This window comes from Urocitellus parryii, chromosome 5 (genome assembly GCF_045843805.1).
Source record: "Urocitellus parryii isolate mUroPar1 chromosome 5, mUroPar1.hap1, whole genome shotgun sequence".
Taxonomy (NCBI): Eukaryota; Metazoa; Chordata; class Mammalia; order Rodentia; family Sciuridae; genus Urocitellus; species Urocitellus parryii.
In genome coordinates this window covers 27,591,403-27,615,571 of record NC_135535.1, presented here as the reverse complement: position 1 = coordinate 27,615,571, position 24,169 = coordinate 27,591,403, and positions in this window count along the sequence as shown.

Sequence of the window (24,169 nt, the reverse complement as noted above, 5' to 3'; positions counted from 1 at the left end):
TCCAGTCACTTCCCAAGAGTCTCACCTCTGAACACTGCTTCTTTGGGAATCAAGCCTTCCACACATGAGTCTTTGGGGGACATTTCAGATTCAAATCATATCACCACTTACCAATATTTCCTATCCTATCTTGCTGTGTTTGTATTGTGTCTATCTAAAACTTCTTTTCTCCACTCTCATGATCCATTCCTTAATTCCTTTAGATGTCCACCCAAGTAATCCGCCCTCATTGAAAATTTCATTTAAAACTGCAACTACCTACCTCTCCCACAACATTGGAACTCTACCAGCTTCCTTCCCATTTGATTTTTATCCACAATATTTGACACCATGTAGCATTCCATTCTCTAAAATGTATTTTTATTTATTTATAGTCTATATAGTTCCGTGAAAACCTAAGCTCAATTAAAGAGTAAGGCAAACTCAGTTGTCTGGTATACTGCCTGAAGAACAGTGCTTTGTACATTGTAGACCCACAAATATTTTTACTGAGCTAATGTGTATAAATTTTTGTCTTAGGTTCATCTTAATACATTTTTAAAAACAGAAATATTAATCACACATTATCTATAAATACTGCATGTCAACAAAATGACTTCAAAAATTTAAATGTTTGGATATTAAAAGCTAGTCTAGAAGACTAGTTCATCTTAAAATGAAATAAAAAATATACAACATTGAATTTGGGGACTAGAAATATAAGTACAGATACAAAAAAACCCACTAAAATTGCTATAAGAAATTGAGAAAAGAAAAGAGTGCAAATTAATGACATTGTATTATTTTATACCAATTATCAATAATCAAAGTTGATCCTAGAATGAAAAGAAAGATGAAGAGACTTAAGAAGCTGGAATATTGTCAAAGACCTGCCATTAGAACTAGATTAACTTAAAAAGAGGATAGGCCCAGAAAGTTTTAATTCAGAGATGAAGTAACCCTTCAAAATGTCGGAAGTTCAGATACTATTTCTCACTAGCTCAATTCTTATCATGCAGCTTAGTAGCTTAATAAAATCAGAAAATTGTAATAGATCCTTTGGTTTCTTAGTTCTTGCTACTACCCAAGTCTCAGAAACTGACTGTGAATCAGATATTGTAGTATCTATCTGAACTTTTGTTTTCTGAACTCAGGCACCAAAAAGACCTGAATGTTGAAAAAAATATTTTTAATTCCTATTATATTTATCTTATTCAAAATATTCTGAACTCTCAAAGGCAATTAAAAACGATCAGAAATAGCTATTAACAAACATACCTGAATTGAATAATTTTTAAAAATTACAAGAAAGAAAGATAATTTACTTTTGAATATAAGTGCAAATGTTCTAAATAAAATATTTATATGATGAATGTAGTCAGGTATTAAAAGAGCAATACAACCAAGTAAGTACATTTCAGAAAACCATAATTATTATAGTAAAAATTCAAAGAAAAAATATTATGCCAGTAGCTATGCCTATATTTTAAAATATATCTATATTTTAAATAAATTTATTACCAAAATTCTTTTAAAAAACTGAGAATGACATTAAATATATTATCATTTGTCATTTATCTATATATTTCACTCTTATTTTTATTTCTTATTCTTATATTTATTTTAAGAAATCTAAATATAGTAAGGAACTTCTAATAATATAGCCACAATGGGGACTGGAGATGTAGCTGAGTGTTAGAGCACATGCTTTACATGCACAAGGCCCTTCAATCCCCAGCACTAAAAAAAGGAAAAAAAAAAAATTGAATGTTTGGGGAGATGGGTGTCTCACTATATCAGCCTTGAACTCCTGGACTCAGCAATCCTCTCACCTCAGGCTTCAAGTAGCTGAGATTATAGCTATATGCCACTAGCAGCCAAATATTTTATAAATAATAAAATTTAAGTCTTTGCCATGAAAATCAAATCACATTAGAAATTCCATTTACCATACATATTTTTCAAAATTATTTAAGAGAATTTGAGTAATGTAAGAAAACTAAATTTAAAAAATGGAAGAAAAGAGATACATTTGTTTACAATTTTTACTATATATGTTTATAAAACTCAAAAGGCCCGGATAAAAAAATATATTAGGGTCAATAAGAAAATTTGTTAAGGCATAAAAATACAAAAAAAAATATGTACAATAGAGATTGAATATTCCTTATCTGAAATGAATGAGACCTGAAGTATTTCAAATTTGGGATTTCTTCAGATTTTGGAATATTAGCATATACTTAATGAAATATCTTGGGGATGGGACCCAAGTTTAAATTAATTTATGTTTCACATACATCTTAGCCTAAAGGTAATTTTAAATGATATTCTTAATCATTTTGTGCATGAAACAATATTTTATAGTATGGAATTTTCCAGTGTGGTGTCATGACATAATAAAGATATAGAGCAAAAAGTGTCTGAAAATATATTAAATAAGAAAAGACGGGGCTGGGGATGTGGCTCATGCAGCAGCGCACTCGCCTGGCATGCGTGCGGCCCGGGTTCGATCCTCAGCACCACATACCAACAAAGATGTTGTGTCTGCCCGAGAACTAAAAAATAAATATTAAAAATTCTCTCTCTCTCTCTCTCTCTCAAAAATAAATAAACCCTCTTATTAAAAAAAAAGACCCTATCAGAAAAATATATTTTATGTAAAAATGTAAAATATGAATGAAAGTAATAATATTTACTACACTAGTTGGAAAGACATAATCTCATTAAATATTAATCTTTATAAATAAGAATATACATTTAATACAACTATAATTAGAGTTTCAAAGGTTCTCTTTCAATCTTATTGTATACATTAGGTATTTCACAGTATAAATTTTATGACATAATAGAAAAACACTTTCCTGGATAAAAGAAATTCAGAACACAAATTTTAAAGATGTTCTCTGAGCTTCAGAAATAATTTAACATAATTCTCACTGCCATCTATAAAGCATGAGAAGACCTATTCTCTCACATCACTACCAGCACAAAATAAAGAGACATAAATATACAATGAACAACCATCCTCTTAATACCTTAAATGGAAAAGAAGAAGAAGAACATAATCAATGTAGTTGAAGCTCACTGTGTGCATATTTTAGATTCTTTTCCCCAATCCCCTGAGGTTGCCACTCCCCTGAATTTGGAACTTATTATTCTCATCTATTGCTTTATATTCTCACAATGTGCTATCCATAGAGAAATGTTTGCATGTTCTAAGCTATAAATCAGTGATAAATATATGGATGTTTTCTTCTGCCACTTGCTTTGGTTTCTTTTGGAGAACACTATGTTTATAAGATGTTGATGTCCTGTTCAGCCCCAGCCCATGCTAGTTTCTCACCTGTGGTACACAAATCATGCCTAACTTGGGTCTCCATATCTAGGAGCTCTGACTTAAATTTACATTGCCTTGGATTTTTCTCTGGCCTTCTCGGTGGTTTCTTCTCCTGCTTACCCTTTATATCTCTGATCTGTTTTTGTTTTTGTTTTTGTTTTAATCTCTGAAACAAAAGGGTTTATTGAGCTATTCCAGATGCTAAACTAAAACAGGACCAGGTCCCAAAGCTGTCTGCAGCAGGACTAGGGAGAAGTGGGAAATTGTCTGCTGGACCAGGGCTAAGGGCACTTTACTTATTTATTTTTTTTTAATAATGATAATTGGTTCAAGAAAGGCCTTAATTGTTTACAGTGAACCTTCTCTGACTATAAGGAAGAGGCTTATGAGGATTATGGGAAGTAGGGAAAGTAGGGCAAGTAGGAAAGTAGGGAAGCAGGGAAACTTCAGGGTAGAAGGTTAGTCCATAAGAAGTATTGATTGCTTCTGAATTAGTTGGGGTTGTGAGCTGGATGCCGGGGTGACCACAGAGTTGTGATGATATCTGTGATCTTTTTTTCAATGCTAATTCTGCTCTTCTCTGATTCTAATGCAGTTTTCATCTCAAAATTGATTCCATTTTCCCTCAGAATTTCTTTCTTAGGCATGACAACCTTCCTTTCCATTAACTGTGACTTTAATTCCATGAGAGAACAGAGGAAATTCATCCATTGTTTTTATTTCCTAAGGTAATTATTTTTCTAATGTGTATTTTCTTTTATATATTGTGTTTCTTTTCCATTATTTAAAAAAAATGATTTACAAGGAAGTCCCACTTTTCCTGTTTCTTATTTGTATTTGATTAAGCACCATTTCTGCTGCTTCTGAAATTATTAGCCCAACTGCATTAGTAGACTACCATCATATCTATTGAGTGTTTACCTGGTACCATTGAATAGTTCCTTACAACAAAGGCTGGAAATTTGGACACTGAGAGATTATAAATTTTTAGTTCTTCAGACAATAGAGAAAAAAAGAGCAGATAGTAGGTGCATAGCTAAAGCTCCTATGTGGAAAGTGCCTTTGGGCACAAATTTCTTAATCCTCACCCCAGTCAATCTCATGAGGAAAAACACATCTCCTAAATTCTGTTCACTCTCCCCTTCAAAGTGAAAAGATACAGAGAGCCAGGCCAGGGTGTGAGCACCTGGCTTAATGGCTTTTCGTTGGTGGTTGTTTCTGACCTGTTGCTATGTATTCAACTTTTTCAAATGTTTGACTCCCAGATACTCCCAGCTCCCTCCTTGCCCCAACCCAACTTTCATCTAGATTGCTCCCTAACAGCAAGGCAAATAAAAAAATGCCCTTGAAAGTCTCTATTTTCCGCCTACACTGTACCAGGAAGTATACACTCAAGGTAGGAATCTGTCCTTCAAGCTCTCATTGCTCCAAGAGCTGTTGAATAGGTCTTAGAAAGTATCATTTATTTCACAATCGTTTCACCAAGTGAAATGCAGCTGGTTCTACCTGACCTCTGTCTTTGCTAAAATTAGCATTGTTCCATTGAAAGATGTCTCTGTTAGTGTGTGGTATGAGACGGCCTGTTCATAGTAGATGGAGCATCATAAAAATATGGATTTTGTGGGAAATAAGGGAATTGTATACTCTAACATGCATCTGGCATATGATTCATTCAGAAACCTTGTTAAAATGACAGGGGGAGGACCTATGAATCTGCACTTCTAATAAATTCCCAGACTATGCCAATGTTGTTGGCTGCAAACCACACAGTAGCCAAGGTTCCCCAGAAAAACAGAAGATGTGGTCAATCAAAATGGTCAGTTTTGATGGTCAACTTGACTGAATTGAGAGATGCCTAGAACACTGGTAAAGCACACTTCTGAATGTGTCTGTGAGGGTGTTTGCGGAGACAAGTGGGATATGGGTCAGTAAACTGAGTGGGAAAGACCCTCCCTGAATGTGGGTAGGCCCGTCCAAGGGGCTGAGAGCATGAATGGAATAAAATTAGGAGAAGAGGGAAGCTTGGGTGCATTCTCAACTCTTCTTAGTGGGAACATTTTTTGTTGCCTCCATCCCTTGCAGAGGCCACATTCTTCAGCCTTTGAACACAGACTTGTACCAGCGACTCTCTAGGTGACCTCCAGGCCTCCAGCTTCAAATTGGTCCTTCTTGTTCTAAGGCTTCCAGGTTCTTGGTCTGAGCAGCTACTAGCTTCCCCAGCTTCTAGCCTTCAGATGGTCACTGTCAACCACTGATAATGTAAGCTCATCTCATAGATCCCTTCTTAAAATTACATATATAGTCCACTGATTCTGTTCCTCTGGAGAATCCTAATGTGAACATATGTATGTATACACATTAATACTAATATAATACTATATATATGTATGTATGTATATATATATCATATACATGACTAATGTGTGTGTGAGTGTGTGTGTGTGTGTGTGTGTGTTCAAATCTCAATCAACTTTGGAGGTTGAGAAATCCCATGAAAGGTACTAATGTAGTAAGCTGGCATCCCAGAAAATTCAGTGGTATAGTTCAAAGTCCTGAGAGCTGAAGAGCTGTCGATTTACTTTCCAGTCCAAGTCTAAAGTCCTGAGAACCAGGAAAATTAACGGTAAGAGAAACACAAGTCTTAACTCAAGAATTCACCCTGCCTTTGCATTTTAGTTCTCTTCCAGCCTTCCATAGAGATGATGCCTGATCACATTGGTAAGGGAGATCTTGATTCAGTTCCACTAATTCAAATGCTAGTTTCTTCTGGAAATGTAACAGACACATCCAAAAATAATGTTTAATTTGGTACTGGGCATCCAGTGGCCTAGTGAAGTTGACAAGTGTTTTCTGTGGATTATCTCATTTAATTCTCACAAAGATCCTGTAGGGTAGATACTATGCTATTTCTATTACAGAAGGAAATTGAGGCACAGAGGGATTGAGAATTTTTTTGGAGATTAAACATTTAGAAAGTGAAAGAACTGAGTAATCCAACAGCTCTCTCAGTGCACATCTGTAGACAGGTGACTGCCACACTACAAAAAAAGCAGGGTTCCTGCCCTGCTTTTAGAGCAGCTCCCTTTTTTGCTTAGTCAACCTGTAACCATGATGGACTGGGAGCTTCCTCTGAATTTTGAAACAGCATTGGTGATTTCTATAAGATCCAGGTTGGGAGAGAAGCAAAGAGAATTTTTACAAAGCAATAAAAAAAAAAATGATTGGTGACAGTAAGAACAGGTGAGAAAAACATCAAGAGAAATTCTTAAGGAAATAAAAAGTAGAACTCAGCCTCCCTACACTTCAATCTAAAGAAGAGAGAACCACTGTCTAGCAGGATCTTGACATTTCCTTAGAAAACCCTAGAAAGGTTGCGTGTTTATACAAAGGACGGGGAGAACTTGTCTATATTTTTTCATCTTGTTGTTTCTGTCTTCTTGTTTTTATTTATTCTAATCTATTTATTTTAGGAGCTGGGGATTGAACCCAGGGAGGGCCTCACACATAAGCACTTGCTCTTACCATAGTGACGTCACCTGCCACCTTCTTATTTTCATTGAGCAAAGTGAAGTCTCCTCCTTTTGGATTTAAACCTCCCTGAAGCTTTCCAACCAGCCCTTGACATCTTCTGTTACAGTTCCATCCTCCAGATTCCAAAGCACTTTCGGCATAACTCAAGAGTGCAAAATGGACTCATTGTTTATTGACATTCTTCCCTCACCAGAAGGCCCTTGTTTTTGTTTTTTGGTTTTTCTCATAAGGACAAGGCCTTAGTTCATCCACATACCTTGTGCTCTAGGTAAACTGGAGGCCCCTCTTCACTGTATGTGGCCTTCACTTTTCAGCCTTGACATCATTTCCCTTTCACTCTTGGCTTCTTTCACCCCACCATGGGTTCCAGCTGCCACTTATGAAGCCTTCCCTTATTCCTCCCTTAGTAAATTTGTTCCACTCTGTCTTTACCATGTCACAAAATGTCCTGCTACAGCTTATAAATGTCTTTCCCGGTGGTTGTGACTCTTGTCTTCAGCACCTTTGAGTTCTCATTAGGGCTTAGCTGCATCCTGCCCACCTGGGCGACAGTCGTAAAGTCAGATACTGATGCATGTTTAAAAGAAAAGAAAGGGAAAATTGGCCGAGTCACAAAGAACATGCCTGGATTGGCTAAAATGGACATGACAACAGCCTAGAACCAAGTTTAAAAACCACCAAGGTCCCATCAAAAGGGAGGGTGGGGATGGGACAGGGAATGGGGCTAGGAAAGATGATGGAATAAGACGATGGACATCATTACCCTAGGTACATGTATGACTGCATACATGGTGTGACGCTACAGCATGTACAACCAGAGAAATGTAAAGTTGTGCTGCAGTTGTGTTCAATGAGTCAAAATGCATTTTGCTGTCATATGTATTTAATTAAAATCAATTTTAAAAGTTTTTTTTTTTAAAAGAACATTAAAAAAAATCCACCAAGGTCCTTTTGAGATTTTCCCAGATCTTTTCCTATATAGGTTTTTTTTTCCAGATCCTGATTTCTTTTTCTACTAAACACATCACTCAATAAAGAGCCAATTTCTCCTTGTTCTTTAGAAAATTATTATGCATGGGGTTTTGGTATGTATATATAGATATAGATATCAGAAGCTATCTACCTTTCCACTAAAATCAAAATAAAAACAATTACCAAGTGAGAAAAAATGTAAGAAGCAAAAGGATTCAGAAATTCAGAAAGGAAAGTAAGAAGCAAAAGTAGATTAAATTATATTGTGTTTGAAGGGAGACAAGACTTTGCTTGTTAGGTACCACACCTGGAGACGGAAGAAATTCAGAGTGGATGACGGGGGATTACTGGTTGATTCTCCAGTGTATTCTTTGGGCGACAGGCTTCCTCAGAGACAGCCAAGAAAAAAAAAAATGTGGTTACTTGTACTCTTCCATTACAAAGTGAGGAAAGAACTTGTGAGATTTCTTTCTTTCCCTTACAGAAGGGAAATGTGGGTACTTAATTTTCTACAAATTCTCTATTTGAGGCAATATGATTGGGGTAGGGGATTCATGCCATATAGAACCCGGACAGCCAGGTCAATGAAAGAGGAAAAAGTGTGGATTCTATTTAAAAAAAAAAAATTCATAACAATTGTAGGCAAGGCAAATTTATTCATCTGGCCTCTAAAATAACTGCCAAAAAGAAATGACTTGTGATTGAATGCATATGCATAAAATGTCATTAAAACTTGAGGTTTCTGATGTCGTTTGCAACTCTTTTTCACTTTTATAAGGATTCATTCCACTCATTGCTACATTTTTTTTTTTTAAATGAAGGTAACAACAAAGAAATTCAGATCTTAGAATAGGTTAACAGAATTCACCTTAGAGCAGCAAAACAACAAAACAATTGGAATTATTTAATGGAGTGCATGTTCAGAAGATGGTCTCCCGTGTATTGGAATTTGGGGACCCTGACATAGACAAGCAAAATTAATACACAACTTCTTGCCAGTTTTGTTATTTTTTACTAAGTAACTTTTTTTTTTTTAATAATAGAAAGATGTGATGATTATATCACTACCGGACAAAGTTTTTAATTTTTTATTTCAGTCAAGCTCTCTAAGCCTGCACCAATTTATTCTTCCTCATATTCAACTTCCAAAGTTTATATGCAGGAAAAAAAAATTTTCCCTACTTCAGGCAAGAAGGCTTATATGGAGAAAATACCATTCTGCCCTGGTCCCAAATCATCTTATATTTATATCCAGAGTTTTATATACTGTATGTTCATTTTCCATTTCATCCACTGAGATGTCCCTGTGAGAAGTTCTTAGCATCTGGCCCCTGAGAAAAATGTCCTGAGAGCTTTGCTGAATGACTGTTTCACATTTAGCATCTTTTCACCATTAATCACCACTCTCAGAGGAAGGCTCACACAGCCCCGAGAGTGATCAGCTCTCCAGTTCTCTGAGACCCTGGGATCCCTGAGAGGGCAGGGGGAGGCACCCTGGGTGGGGGAGAGGGAGAGAGAAAAACACATACTATTTTCCTCAGTTAAAAAACTGGGGTGAGGTAGAGAAGAAAAGATTAAAAAGAGGAAAACAATTTAAAAATTTCAAAAAGCAAAAAGAAAACAAAGAAAAAAAAGTGAAGTTGGCACAGAGAAGGCATCTAAAAAAACTCAGAAGCAATCTTAATACTTTAGACAGACATAAATAGATAAAAAATAAGCTGGAAACTAGTGGGTATTATGTACTTCCTAAGACTATCACAAACTTTTATTGCTATTTCTGGAGACAGTCATGTGGAAACGCATTCACATGGTCGTTTGGGATTGTAATCCAAGGATGGTGACAGCAGGCAGCACTTATTAGGTGTCAGTCCCTACATTAATCCCCACACAGGCATTAATTCATTCATGATCCCAAATGCTGAGATAGATATCCTTATCTAATACCCCAAGGACCAGTTGTGTTTTTGAAATTCAGCGCATTTCAGGTTTTAGAAAGACAATATGGTGCATACACTGTGTAGTATTCATCCCCTCCATGGGGACTGGAACTCCAATGCATTGACCTTCCTGCCCCCAAATGTGTGGACAGACACAAAAGAATGAGGAACACATTAAATGGCGTCATATCACGTCAGGTCAGGTTTTACTGACCAAAGAGTCTTTGCCAAGCCTAGATTTTTAAAAAAAATTAATTAAATTAAAAATTAAAAATTCTGTTTTCAGAAGTTTTGGAATTGAACATCAGATATGTCGTTGACTTCATCTTACCAGCAAGGGAACTGGTAGAGAGGATGAAGTGTTCTGCCCCTTGGCACTACTGCTAGTGTTGGAGTCAGGATTCAACCAGGAAATCTCTGACTCCATAGCCTGTGCCTGAGACCCACCATCCTGGCCCTCAGGCTCTCTGGGTGTCTGGGCGAATGCAGGTGTCCGAAGCCTTTCTGTTTATCCTCAGTCTTCTTCTGGCCTCCCTCTTCCTCATTACTTGTCTTTCTCTGACAACTTCACCTAGAAAATGACTGTAGAAAGGACACTGTTTTTTTCTCTAGTAGAAAGGCAACGTCAGCTTTGGTCTCTTGTTCCCCTAGGAATTTTGAGTGCCTAAGAGACAAAGCTGGGAAGAAAGGGAAAACAGGGGACTGGGGGGGGGGGGAGGAAGTGGAAGGAGGGAGAAAGAAGGGGAGAGGGGAGGGAGGTGGGGTGAGAAAGAGAAGGGAGAAATGGGGACAGGGTAAGGACCAGAGAATAACCTGGAGTCTGAGATCCAGAAATAATCCAAGCATTTAAAAAATCCTAATTCAAAATGGTTATGTTGCTTCAGTGTAAGCCTCGGCCAAGTCAGATGAACAGGAAGACGCTCTTCCTATGAACCTTTCGGGGAGAGAGGAGGCCAAGCGTAGCAACTGGCTAGTATGCAAAAAGCACAGGCCATGCAGGCTGGTAAAACAGTCACCAAACTGACCTAATCCAGCAGAGGCCAGAGCTCAGGTCCAGATTTCAGAAGAGAGGGTGTGTCACCTGGGAATGTGCCAGAACCTACAAATGACATTGACCTTATCAGGCCAGAGGAGGAGGGGGTGGGTCCCTTCAGTTATGAAGATACAGAGGGATTCTGCTTGAAATGGGGTTAATTTTTCACATGCATACATGAGTTACAGCCTGGAGTACTGTTTCTCTTCTTACCTTCTCACAGTCTAATAAGCTTTCTCTGGGGAAAGAAAGGAGTGGAGTGCCACTGAGAATAGGGGAGTCACATGTAACCTGGGAATGTCCATGGGAATGAACAGTTGGTTGTGTTTTTGCCATGTCTGTCAAAACAGTTAAAGGGTTGACATCCATTGTTTTTTCAATTCAAAATCCCAATGGCTGAACTTGAACTTGATGAGAAAGAAAAAAATGAAAGAAAGAGGGGGGAGGGTAGGTGTGAGGGAAGGCAGGAAGGAGGGACAGAAGGAAGGTAGGAAAGAGGGAGGGAAGGCAGGTAGGCAGGCTGTCAGTCAGACAAGGCCACACAACAGTTGGGTGCCAGCACAGCAGCTTTGGTGTCTCCCTCATGTCCTTCTGGTGTGACCCATGCAGCACCCCTCTGATGAGTGCTTCTACACTAGTATTATGGTTTTATTTATAAATGGGCATTTGATCAAAACTATGCTGAGATTTCATCTCATTCCAGTCAAAATGGCAGCCATCAAGAATAGACAATAATAAATGTTGGAGAGGATGTGGAGAAAAAGGAACACTTCTACACTGTTGATGGGATGATAAATTAGGAGAGCCACTATGGAAGTCAGTACGGTGGATCCTCAAAAGATTTAGGCATGGAACCACCATGTGACCTGGCCTCACTACACTCCTCAGTATTTATTGTCATCATATATCAGTCAACATAGCATCATAAAGTTAACACATATGCACACCCATGTTTATAAGCGCACAACAATGAAATGAAGGGACCAGTGTAGGTGTCCATCAACAGATGAATGGATAAAGAGAATGTGGTATAAATACACAATGGAGTTCTATTCAGCCATACAGAAGAATGAAATTATGTCATTTGCAGGAAAAGGAATGGAACTTGAGACCATTATGTTAAGGAAAAATAGCCAAACTCAGAAGGCCAAGAGTTGTATGTTTTCCCTCGTATGTAGAAGCTAGAGAGGAAAAAGGAAAAGGAAAGAGCAGATCTCTTGAGAACTAAAGTGGGATCACTAAGAGAGAGGAAAGGGACCAGGGGGAGGAAGGAAGGAAAGGAGAAACACTGGAAGTGATACTGATATTGTTACGTTGTGTGCATGTAAGAACATGTAACAACAAATCCCACCCTGACGCCCAATTTTAATACACCAATAACAATGTGGGAAGAAACAGGCATTTGATCCAGGTCCAATGTTAAAGTGGGATGCTGATGTTCCCACTTCTTTCTGCACTATGAGGCTCCACCTGCTCCTTCTCCTCCTAAAACAAGGCTCTGGTGCTTTAGTGCCAGCCTGCAGCTGGTGACTTGTCAGTGTGTGCCCTGTGTGTCACCCTCTCCAGCAGGAAGAGAAAACTCTGTAGCAATGAAAGTCCCTGCGCACAGTAGGCACTCCCCCAAAGTTGGTGATTTATGAAAAATCTATCCTTCATAATCCTTTGCCAGGTGCTTCAGTTTAAATCAAAAAGGGTAAGACTTCCTGTTACGTACACAAGGACACACTCTATTAATGTGATGACACACAGTGGTAAAGAAATCACGTTTTTTTTTTTTTTTCTCTGTAACTTTCGGTGACCAGGCATGAGAATAAACCACACTTAAAAAAAAAAAAAACAACTTTTAAACCTAATTAGCATATTTATTTACTTGTACTAATTTAAAGGACAGAGGCATATACATGTGACACATAAATGTTCACAAATCTTTGCTCCCCTCTTGAATTTTTCTCTTCTTTGCAACGTTAATTCTACCCACCTACTCTCCCAGAAAACACATAAAACACCCACACACATACACACAAGTCTGTATTTTGTTCTTTTGAAATAAATTTCTAGTGATTCTTCACACACACACACACACACACACACACACATACTATATTTGACCAAACAACTGTACTCAAACCACTGAAAGATATATATTTTTACCAAACACTCAAAAAACCTTGAACTACAGAAATAGCCAACTAAGTAGTTCCATTTCAATTAGCTTTATCATAACTTTAATTATTGCCTAACACACAGAGTGTTGCACCAAATGTCGAGTTTAAAAATAAGCTTGCCTAACCACACATTTAGATGTTTTTATTTCATCCTATGCAGCAGAGTATTTTCCTAAGTCAACAAGTTCATTGTGTGGAGGCGGGAAGAAGAAAAACAAAGGGACACTCATTAAGAAATGAAGGCGGGACTTCTCTCATGAAAACAGAAGGGCAAACACACCTTTTGCAGGCTCTGCATCACAGCCAGCATTTTGATAAGAGAGTGAACTTTGATCTGCACTGATGAATCTGAGAAATCTTCTGGGAGAGATGCCACAGATTATTGCAACAAAAATTATTAGCAGACTAGCAAGGCTATAATCACTCTCTGTATCCATGGTACTCAAGTTTCAAATTAACATAGTTATTTTACTTGTGTTCCCAAATTTAGCATTAGGGAATCTGGGCTGGGGGCCTATCATCATTTAGATGTTGGTGTTGAAGATAATTTTGATATAATTAGACAGCATTTATTAGAACAAGTTTGGGAATTTAAGAATATACTTATCTCCATCCCCCACCCAAAAAAGGTCCCATATTATTTTTGATGTTTGCTTAAAATGTTTGCATAAAATTTCTAGTTCTGCATGAAATTCTACATAATATCACTATTGCTTTTCAGTGTATTTCTCCACCTTTTTTTTCCATTCAATCCTTCCCCTACTCCCTACTGTCTCATCTCACTGTTTTTAGACAAATGCCAGAAGTATCTGTTTATATTTATCTGGGAGCTTTAAGAGGGTTCTTTCTTCAACACAGAAAAACACTTCTGTCTCTTTTCTAGCCTCACTCGGAGTCAGAGAGAACTGTACATCATAGTGATTTGGACTCAACCAATTTTTATGCAGCAAAAAAAAGAAAACAACCAAGACTGGACAGATACAACCCATTTCACATTATTTGAAGGGAAATAGTTTTACTTCTTGTGCTGGGGAGCATGAGTGGGGCAGAAATCATGGTAAAATGTATTTGGAAAAGTGCCTTTCCACCCGTCTTTGATAAGGGTTAAGTGAAACGAGATAAATATTCATTTTTAGATCTTAACACCTGGGACTTTCTCTAACTTAAGAATAGGCCATATACCTGCCAGTACCTTAAAAAGAGGAAGTGTTCCATGATTTTTAAGTGACTATTCAATGAAAGTAATGTACCCTTGCTTTTATCTTCAGACTCATACACAAAAGGCCAGGAGCTTTAAATGATTACAAGACCCTGTACTGTGATCTCAGATTTTGAAAGGAATAGGTATTTGGATAACTGAATTCTCTAGTTATCTAAATATCAGAGAAAAACCAAATTTCTTTTTGTTTCCAATACTTGTCTGTTAGATTGTCTAGCTCTGCATCCTAACAAAATACTGGGTAAGCAGCTAAATCTTTATCATTATACTGAACACTTTCTCATTTCCTATTATAGATATGGAATCTAAAGAAATCAGACAGATTTTTCAAAGTTCAGGACTTCTTATCAACCTATCTATTATGATTTGCAACTCTCTCTAAGGTGGAGAGGAGGAAATAAGAAAAAAAAATATATAAAAAAAATTTTAAAAATCCTACTGGGTTTTCAAATGATCAAAGTAGTGTTGATTTCTGTGCAGTGGCAATAATCAGAAAGTATAAAGTGGTAATAAAAATAACTGTCATAAACCAGGTTAGTTGGCTTATTTATAATAGAGTCCACGATTGCCAAAGTACAACTTTATATTTAGGGGTGGATGAATCTGAATGGTTTTTGGAATTCACTCAATTATGTGAATGAATGGAATGCTCCTTTTCTCCTATGCTGTTTCTCTGGTTTCCTTCAAGTTTCTGCTCAAATGTCACCTTATCAGTAAAGCCTTCTCTATTTTACTTAAAATAGCAACCTGCCCTCCTACCCCCCACACCCCAGCCACTAACTCCCTAACTCCCTTTTCCTTGGGGCCCATGCAGAATACTACACAATGCTGGGGGCAATATTCTAGAACCCACAGTTAGGTCCTGTGCCTTAGCACCTGTCACTGTTTGCTACATCCTACATCTTCCTTCCTTGTTTACCTTCCTCTCTGAGAGCAGGGGTTTTTGTTTGGTTATTTCCAAGTGCTAAAAACAACTTTGGCCACATAGTAGGTGCTCAATAAATATTTACGCATGAACAATCTGTTCATCTAATTTTAGCATCTTCTAAAGCTACAGTCGAAGAGTTTCTGATTTTAACATCTTCCTGTCTAATGGGAAAACCAGATATAAATGTTAACGGTTACAATGCAACAGGATCAGAAAAGAGTGCTTGAGGAGGCTGATATTGGTTAGGAGCTGGTGTTGACCTTGTATAAAGTTGTATTGTAGCCCTCAATAGGCCGACAGTTGTATGACTTTTGGCAAGTTAGATAACATTTCTATTAGACAATGTCTTGAGCCAAAGATGACTGTAAAAACAAATGTTTATATTTACAGACTTGTGATGAGAAGTCAGCAAGGAGACATGCAGTCCTGGCACTCAGGAAGTCTGCAAGAAGAGGCAGCAGCATCAGGATAGAATTTTACAGAAGCAGAGTTGCAGAACAGGGAGATGTTCGCTGGTCCAGTGACATCAGAAAACTTGACTGTATAAAGCCTGAGATAGGAGTGAAGGAGGAGCTCTCCTCAAAATGCATAAAATGAAGCAACACATTGACATTTCCCTTATTTTTAAAAAATACAGAATGAACCTGCTAGAGATATCAGAGTAAAATCCACAATTGGGGCTTCTCCAATTGGCAACAGGTTGACAAGTTTTACTACTAAGCAATTATGGCTTTAACCTCTCTTACATTTTTCACTGATTTGCCATTTTTTTCTAAAATGGAATGGAGGGGAAAAACAAAGTACAATTGATACTGAAAATATTAAATATTATTGCACTGAGAGAAAAAAAAATGCCAGAAACCACCCGCATCCACCACCACCACCGTCCCAAAGCACCATTGCTTTAGCAGCAGAGGATTTGCTAAGAAGAACACATTGTCTTTTCAGAAAAAAGTAGTTCATTCAAGATCTGATTCCAGATCAGGTTCCAATCAGAATATTAAACCTACCCAGAAAAAAAGGAGTGAACCCATCCCCATCACTGTCCCTCAGTGGATCTCAAACTAATTATGAACAATCTATTGAGGGACAAATCTTTCTGTCTCTGATTCAAGAATCTTTAGTGACCCATAAGTCAGCTGAATCAACTTTGCAACAAATTTTGTTGTGACTTAGGTCAATATTCTAACTGTTCTTTGGCAATTGGTGCTAAAAACTAGATGAAAAGAAATGCTCAAGGCTGGGACTTAGCTACATATATAGGCTGGACACTGGTCTTCCTATCTGTAAAAGCCACTACAGAGTGACTTCATCAAGCTAAGAAAAAGGAGCATGGAGAAGTATTATATAAATGTGGTATTATCACAATCTTTTTCGATTGACCCGAGATTCCAAAATCTTAGGACTGTTTGTGAGTCAGTGCTAGGGATATGACTCAGACTTGACTCCTCACTTTAAAGGCCTAAAAAGACATAATAAATTGGGTAGGGATGTACTATATTAGTAACCACTAAATCATAACTAGTTGAAAGGCAATGGTTTGTTCTGGCGACAGTTTGTTTCATGTTTAAAGTAACTATTGCTGCATGTTTAGGAAGCAAAAATAAAGTTATAAAGAGGAGAAGAAAAACAACTCATTTCTAATTTGAGTTCTGGCTCCACACTCATATTTCTTAAAAATCAAATTTTAAGTGCCCCCAAAGGGAATTTTCTGGGGTGATAAAAATGTTTTATCTCTTGATCAGGGTGTGGATTATATGGGTGTGCAAAATTCCCTGAGCTCTCTCTATTTATTTAACTATATAGATTTCCCCATCAATTTGAAGAAAAAAAATGACTCATACTTGAAAGTTATGGTCAGGAGGTAAGTAACAGTTAAAATGTAAGCTTAGACTAGAAACTAAAACATTTTTGCAAAAAATGACAAATGTCGTAACAAAAAATAAATGAAAAATATTCAATGTATTTGAATTATACTCTTTCATACACTATTGACAGTGACTTTAAAATAACTCTAGTCCATCTAGTACCTCAGAGTAAAGCCCATCTTTTTATGCCAAACCTTAAAAACGGTAGTCATTTAATGGATACCAGAACAAATCATACAACATAGCTGTCTGGGAAAACACACCCTTTGAATATTAATTGTGTTCATTTGGACGAGGTAAAGTATTCTAATTCCTTAATATATTAACTAGGAAGTAACATACACTGCTGGTTGTAAAGCCTCTAAAAAGAAGTAATGTTGCACTGTGGTACACACCTATAATCCCAGCAACTTGGGAGGCTGAGGCAGGGGGATTCCAAATTGAGGCTAGACTCAGCAATTAAACAAGACCCTGTCTCAAAATAAAAAATAAAAAGGGGTGGGAATATGGCTCCATGGCTAAACATCCATCCCTGGTACCAAAACAAAACAAAACAAAAAACCCAAAAAACAAAAAGAGGTAATACTAAACAGCAGTTACTTGTGACCTGAGAGGATGAGGCAGGAGGATCACCAAGTTTGAGACCCACCTCAGCAATTTAGTAAAATTCTGCCTCAAAAATAAATACATAAATAAAAAGGACTGGGAATGTAGCTCAGTGGTAAAGCACCATAGGTTCAATCCCCCCAAAACAAAAAACAAAAACAGGTGATACTGTTAACAGACATGGCCTTTGAAAGTAAAGTGAATCCTAATTAGAATAAGTTATACTCCGTGTATGTGTAATATGTCAAAATACACTCTACTGTCATATATATCTAAAAAAATTTTTAAAAATAACCAAAAAAAAAAGGAAGAAGTGTCCATATGTATACGTTCTGGCTGATGTTTTATAGTCTGCGCTTAATTAACAGCATCCGTTTTTACTGCAAAAAGTCACAATTTGGTTGATAATAATTCATCCATCAAATTATATGGCCACTCTATGTAAAGCTTGCCCCTGGACTCACTCTCAAAGCTCCTCTCCACCCTCAGTGGCACTGGTCTTCCTTCAACCCCTCCCCTTTCACAATCACTCTCCAGACAGAGTTTGTGCATATATTTCCCTCTTCCTGCCTTTTCCTCTTAAATCACCTCTGATTTCAGCTCTAGGTCCCTTTTTCTGGGAAAGTTTTCTATGGCATTCATATCCACCACACCACTCCACCATCTTCTTTTCCTTAGCAATGCTCTCTGCTACTAAGCTCCAAACTGCTTGAAAACAGGGACAGTGACTTAGTTTTGCATCCACAGTGCTTACCCAGGCAATCATTTGGCCCAGACACTTCCAAGTATTTTTTCAATGAATTTGAGAGGTACAGCTGGCAGACCCAGGACGAAACATCAGTCATTTTAATACTCAGAAAAGATCCTAAGAGAATTAAAAAATCAGAGACTTAAATGGTAGTGGGACTCAAGGAAATGAGCTTTTATCTAGTGTTTCAATATCATACAAAGGCTCCAACCCCAACTCTATAACCATAACTAGTGTCTCAAGGGACAACACAGGCTACCTAGCCTTCTTCTAATTAGTTCCAAACTCATATTTTCACATCACAATGTTAAACATAACAGGAGCACAGTGACTGCCTGATGACAAAGCCACTTGCACAACTCCAAGCAGGTCCTGAACCACACAGGGGTTTGTAAGAAGCAAGATTGCTGAAGGGCCAAAGGGAATTCTGCCTTCAAGTCCCTTGAAGTTCTTTTATGAATGGCGCCCTTTGTTTCTTTCCTGTATCATTGGAAAATAAATTAACATGAAGCCCTGATGGCTGGGTATCTACCTCACCAAGGTATGCAGTAATGCTATACAAGCCAGCACCAAGTATTCAATGAGGATTATCATCACGTAGGGAAAAGGACTTGAGTTTAAACCAAAGGAACCCGTGGTCACTGACTCATTTATGATTGACTGGTGGAAATCAATTACATTATTAGTGATTCAGGCAAATGTTGCATCAGGTTACATTACAAGAAGAAACTCAAACCCCAACTGATAACTTATAAAAGGCTGCTTTTCTTTCCAGTGAAGGAAGTACTCACACCACTCTAGATTAAGAAGAGATTGGGCACCACTGAGTCCTGTTTGAAAATAACTGAAAGTCTCTTGTAAAAGCATGGCCAAAAACAAATGGCTTAAAGGACTGCAAACCCTGGGAAAAGTTAACTTCCTTCCTTCCTATAGCAAATGGTTAGAGAGGATTAAGCAACAAAATGGAGGCACAACTGCTTTGTACAGGGCTACACTGTTAACATGTGTGGGGCCATTTCTTAAACTTGAAACTTAAGTGTCTTCAATATAGACAAAGGATCCCAAGGATTCCTTCTATTTTACTGAGGGGTGGGGGGGAAGGAAAACCACATGTTAAGAAACCTGTAAAATAAATATGCAAGCCCTAAGTCATCTATATTTCCATACTGCAAAAGGACAACTCATTTTTCTTCCTATATTATTTCAAAAACACAGTATTTTTCTTGTAGCCACAGGCTAAAGCAGACTTTCAAGACATCAAATACAATCACAATATGATCAAAATTTTCAAGAAAAAAAAGTCTGCTATATTTAATTGATAAAAGAATTCAAATTCCAAAAAAATCCAACCTTTCATGTTTTCATGTTTATTTGATCTTGAGAACAAATTTATTACCCCCATTTTTATATATGGAGTGATGGGTTCAGACACTGACTAGCTAACTGCTCCAAAGTCACAAGCCAAGATTCCAACTCATTCTTCTGAGTCTAGTATTCTTCACAATAAATCCCAACTTCCTCAAAGAAAGAAGCCTAGTGGTACAGTTATCCATCTCCTGGGCGGACAGAGTTTCCATACTGAAAATGACCAAAGATGGCCAAGTAGTAAAGGGAACTCAAACATATTCCAACAAGGTAAATAAAATGATATACCAATAGTTAAGCACTCGAGTTTTGGGTTCAGAAAGGCCTTTTGTTCAAATAGTCCATTAGCTATCAGGCTTAGGGAAAATTAAGCTTAGATTTTGATATCCATAAAATGAAGATTAAAAAATACTAACCTTCTTGTCAACCTCATCCAGTTGTTGAATGGTTTCAGTAAGAATATGTACTGATAACCTGAAGGTTCCCAAGTGCAATTCTAAGAAATACAACTTCATTCAATCTATTGACTTGAGGGGATGAAAGAGTCATAAATCAGGAAAACTAGAAAATATATTCAATCCTACTTAATAGTACAATTTTCAAGTCTAATGAAATAAGGCTTATGTCCATTTTAGGAATCCTCTCAAATGAGGTCCAAAAATTCAGGAATGGCTCAAAACAAAAAGAAAACAGGAAATTCTGGCTTAACCATGACTACTAAAAATAATTTAATTACCAATCTATGACTTCAATAATTCAGTTCCCTTAGAACCATACATATCAATGTCACCAAGTACCTAATATTTTACAAAAAAATTCTACGAAAGATAAAATGTGAATTTCCACATAGCAATACATTCTTGAAAATATAGGAACAATACTGTCTTTGAATTAGCAATTACACTCAATTTTGGATATCTGTTGGCTATTAAGATGACTTAATTTTACAAATAAGAACTGGTAAGCTAAAATTATAATATAATTCTCTTCTCATTTTAAGGCTTATCACTTAAGAAAAAACATAATTATGAATTATTCTTGGGTGAGCAAATACCTATTTGAGTGATGAGAAATAGTCTCTAAACATTTTGAACATTCATCCCTATCAATAAAATTTTTAGTGTATTCTAATATATGGAGATTTGCTTATGTAATATATACCATGTCTTTTTTGAATATACAGTAATTTTCATGAAAACATATGCAAAAACATTTTAAGAGAATGTTATAAAAAAACTTTGGAAATGACCATCTAAAGAATCATTCAAATTAAATGTACCAATAGGTGAATGTCTTCTAACAATGCTAACAATTTCAACTAAGTAATGTTTAATGTAATATTCTCCAAATACAGAAATCCTATTAAGACAACTGTTTTCTCCTGTCTGGTAATCCTCTAGGATATTAGAGGTCTGGCCTGTACTTAGCCATCCTTCCATCATTAGGAACAGTCATAAATGGCCTTCATAATGTCAAGCGTTTCATAATAGCATAAAAAATATTCTCTCTTTATAGAATAATGAGACAGAAAAGATGAATGCCCAGTTTGATTTTCTTTAAAAATGTCTACAGAGTATACTTTATGTTCCTCCTCCATACCTCCTCTGAAAATGGGGCTATAAGGCTGTACTAACACTTTGACCAGAATGTTCAAAGAAAAAAAAAAACAAGAGGGATGCTTTGCTTCAGACCCATGAATTACAAAATCCCTACAATAGTGGATTCCCAAATTCTGCCAGAGACTGTGTAGCACAAACGTTTAGATGTATACCTATAACCACCCTCTATCCTTTCCCTTTTTATTCAACCCTGGACTAGACTCAAAACATTTCATCCTTCAGCGTCACTATTCCCTATAAACATATAAGAATATTGCAACATCAACACTTAAGTGGTAAATATCATGAAAAAGATCACGTAAGTCAGAAGTGAACTCCTAAATGCTCCTTTAGATTAGTTAATCATAACAGGAAGCACACACACAAAAAAAGAAAGAAAACAAACTAGAATTCTATGAATGGAAGACTTATGGTTTGTTATTCCTTCTTGACAGAGCAATGCATAAAAACATTGCTAAACCAATTTAAAACTGTAGTTAAAAAAGTTGGTTTCGATTATTATTACTCTGGAAATTTGTGGGGGAAAAAAGGGTTGTTAAATCTATTAATATAACTTAAGTTTATTTAGGAGCATCTCAAACAAAATTTAACATCTTCATAACCATGTTCATTTTGATATTCTTGGATGTAAACATCAAGATCTACACATACAGTCAGAAATTACAACATCAGATTTCTCTGGTCTGTACAGTCCCCATTTACTAAAGTAAATGAGGTGGTAGGGAGAGGAGGAATATCATGAAAACTGTAGGACAATCAGTCAAGTAAAGAAAAGGGGAGGCAAAGGAGGGAAGTCAGAAATACTGGGGAATTCTGGCCAAATTATATGCTTTATATTATGTGCATGTATGTATATGCAACAGATCTCACCATTTGGTACAATTATACTGCACCAATAAAAATATGGAAAAAAATGGTTGAAGGCCTTAGATATGCATCTTAACTCTAACTATTAGCAAACTATTTTACTAATAAAAAATTTTTCATATTATTATATCATTTTCCAAATATATCATGAAAATAAACTAGTTATGTCAACAGCAGCCATACATATAATAAAGTTCAATTCCAGTGACTAAAACTATCTGTAGTCTGCATACTTTCAGATAAATAAGCAATCTATGCAGTTTTAGGAGCATAGATAATTGGCAAATTGTCTCCATATAGCTTACCACTAGCATTTTCCAACACCATCTGAAATACAAGCTAAAACAGGAGAATTATCTTCAAACTTTAATATGCAAAATTGTTTCAGATATTAAGAGGAAACTAAGAGAATCTCAAGTGTAAAAATCAAGTGATAAAAGCCTAATAGCAAATTTATTTATTCCTAAGATTAAAAGGAGCCTGGAAACCTTCATTAACACTAGAAATGGAATACTGCTTCCTTCCTTGTAACTATGAAGCCCTATTCCTTAATGTAACACCTATGCAGAACAAAAATTAATTACCTGTATGGGAACTACTTGTGCAATTGTAACTGAAAGTCATTTTCTGGTGGTCTATTACAGAAATACTATAAGTAAGGACACATAATTCCCATTCTAGATGACAGAGGTAACAGCCACACTGCATGAACTAGGGTAACTTTACTATATAATCCACTTCAAGCCTTGTTTCAGCATTCCAAAGCAAGACACTATTTACATTTGGAGAAATAAATCTAAAAACTACCTGTTAAAACTTAGCAAGTAACATTCCTCAAACTTATTGCCAATCATAACTATGAATTCCTGCTGCCAAAAGCAACTAATAATTTTGAAAGCAGGCATCCTTTCTTAAAAGGATTTCTAATGAGCTACTTTTTAACTCAAGCAGTGTAAAACCTTTTAAAAATTATACCACTGTTATATTAAGGAAAAAACCCAACTGGTATAAATGACATGTGGCAGTCTGGCATACACCTGCACATGAACAGAGCAGACAGACACTCAATGTTTTTGTCAAAATAGCTAGGCAAAACATTCCCCAGAAGCAGTGAACAAGAAATATCAAACAGCTACTGTATTGTAGACACAGGCTTGGCTCAATTGCCTGGGGAATATAAGGTTCAAGTCACAGGAAACAGCTGGATGTTAAATATGAGTGATGTTTGCAAGCCTTTTTTAAAGAGGAACCTAATAAATAGCCCCTCACATACCAGATATCACCTCTGTTCCAAAATAAGCATTTTGTTATCTTCTTACCATTTTTTCTTTAAATACCAAAAAGTGTGAGAAAAGGTTTTATGGAAAAAAATTTTTGGTACTCAATCCTTACTTTTAAGTTCCATTGATTCAATATTCAAAACTGTACCAGTTAATTAGCTTCAAAGGAGTTACCGGATAATATGCAGTTAATAAACAGCAAGTGAGACCCTTTTAAAAACTGTTGTTTTTATCATAAATTAGAGCTTCAAACACTGAGGATATTTTCACTGAAATGACTGAAAAATAGAAACTGGACAATTCCCAAGAATAATCCATATATTGTGGTTGTAAGAATTCAAATTTCCATGAAATGACCTGCTAATGTCCAGGGAAATAACATGTATTCTAAACACATGGTATGTTTAGCAGTGTATTTTGGTATAGTCTACCAAATTGGGAAAATTTAATCTTACACATAGGAAAGAATTCTCAATGTTATTACTGACTTCAAGTGATTATTGACTTTTAAGTATTTCAAATTGTATTAATATCTTTCCAATGTAAATGTTTACATGTATATCCCCCTGCCCAAAGTCACTGTTTATTTAACTGTAGAGCAAAATTCCAATTTCTGCACTTTCAATTTCCACTTAAATTTCCTTTCTTATCTTCTCAAACCAAAGAATTTCCACTGAGTCTTTAATATGTGGGACAGGGAGCAACTAACCTATAC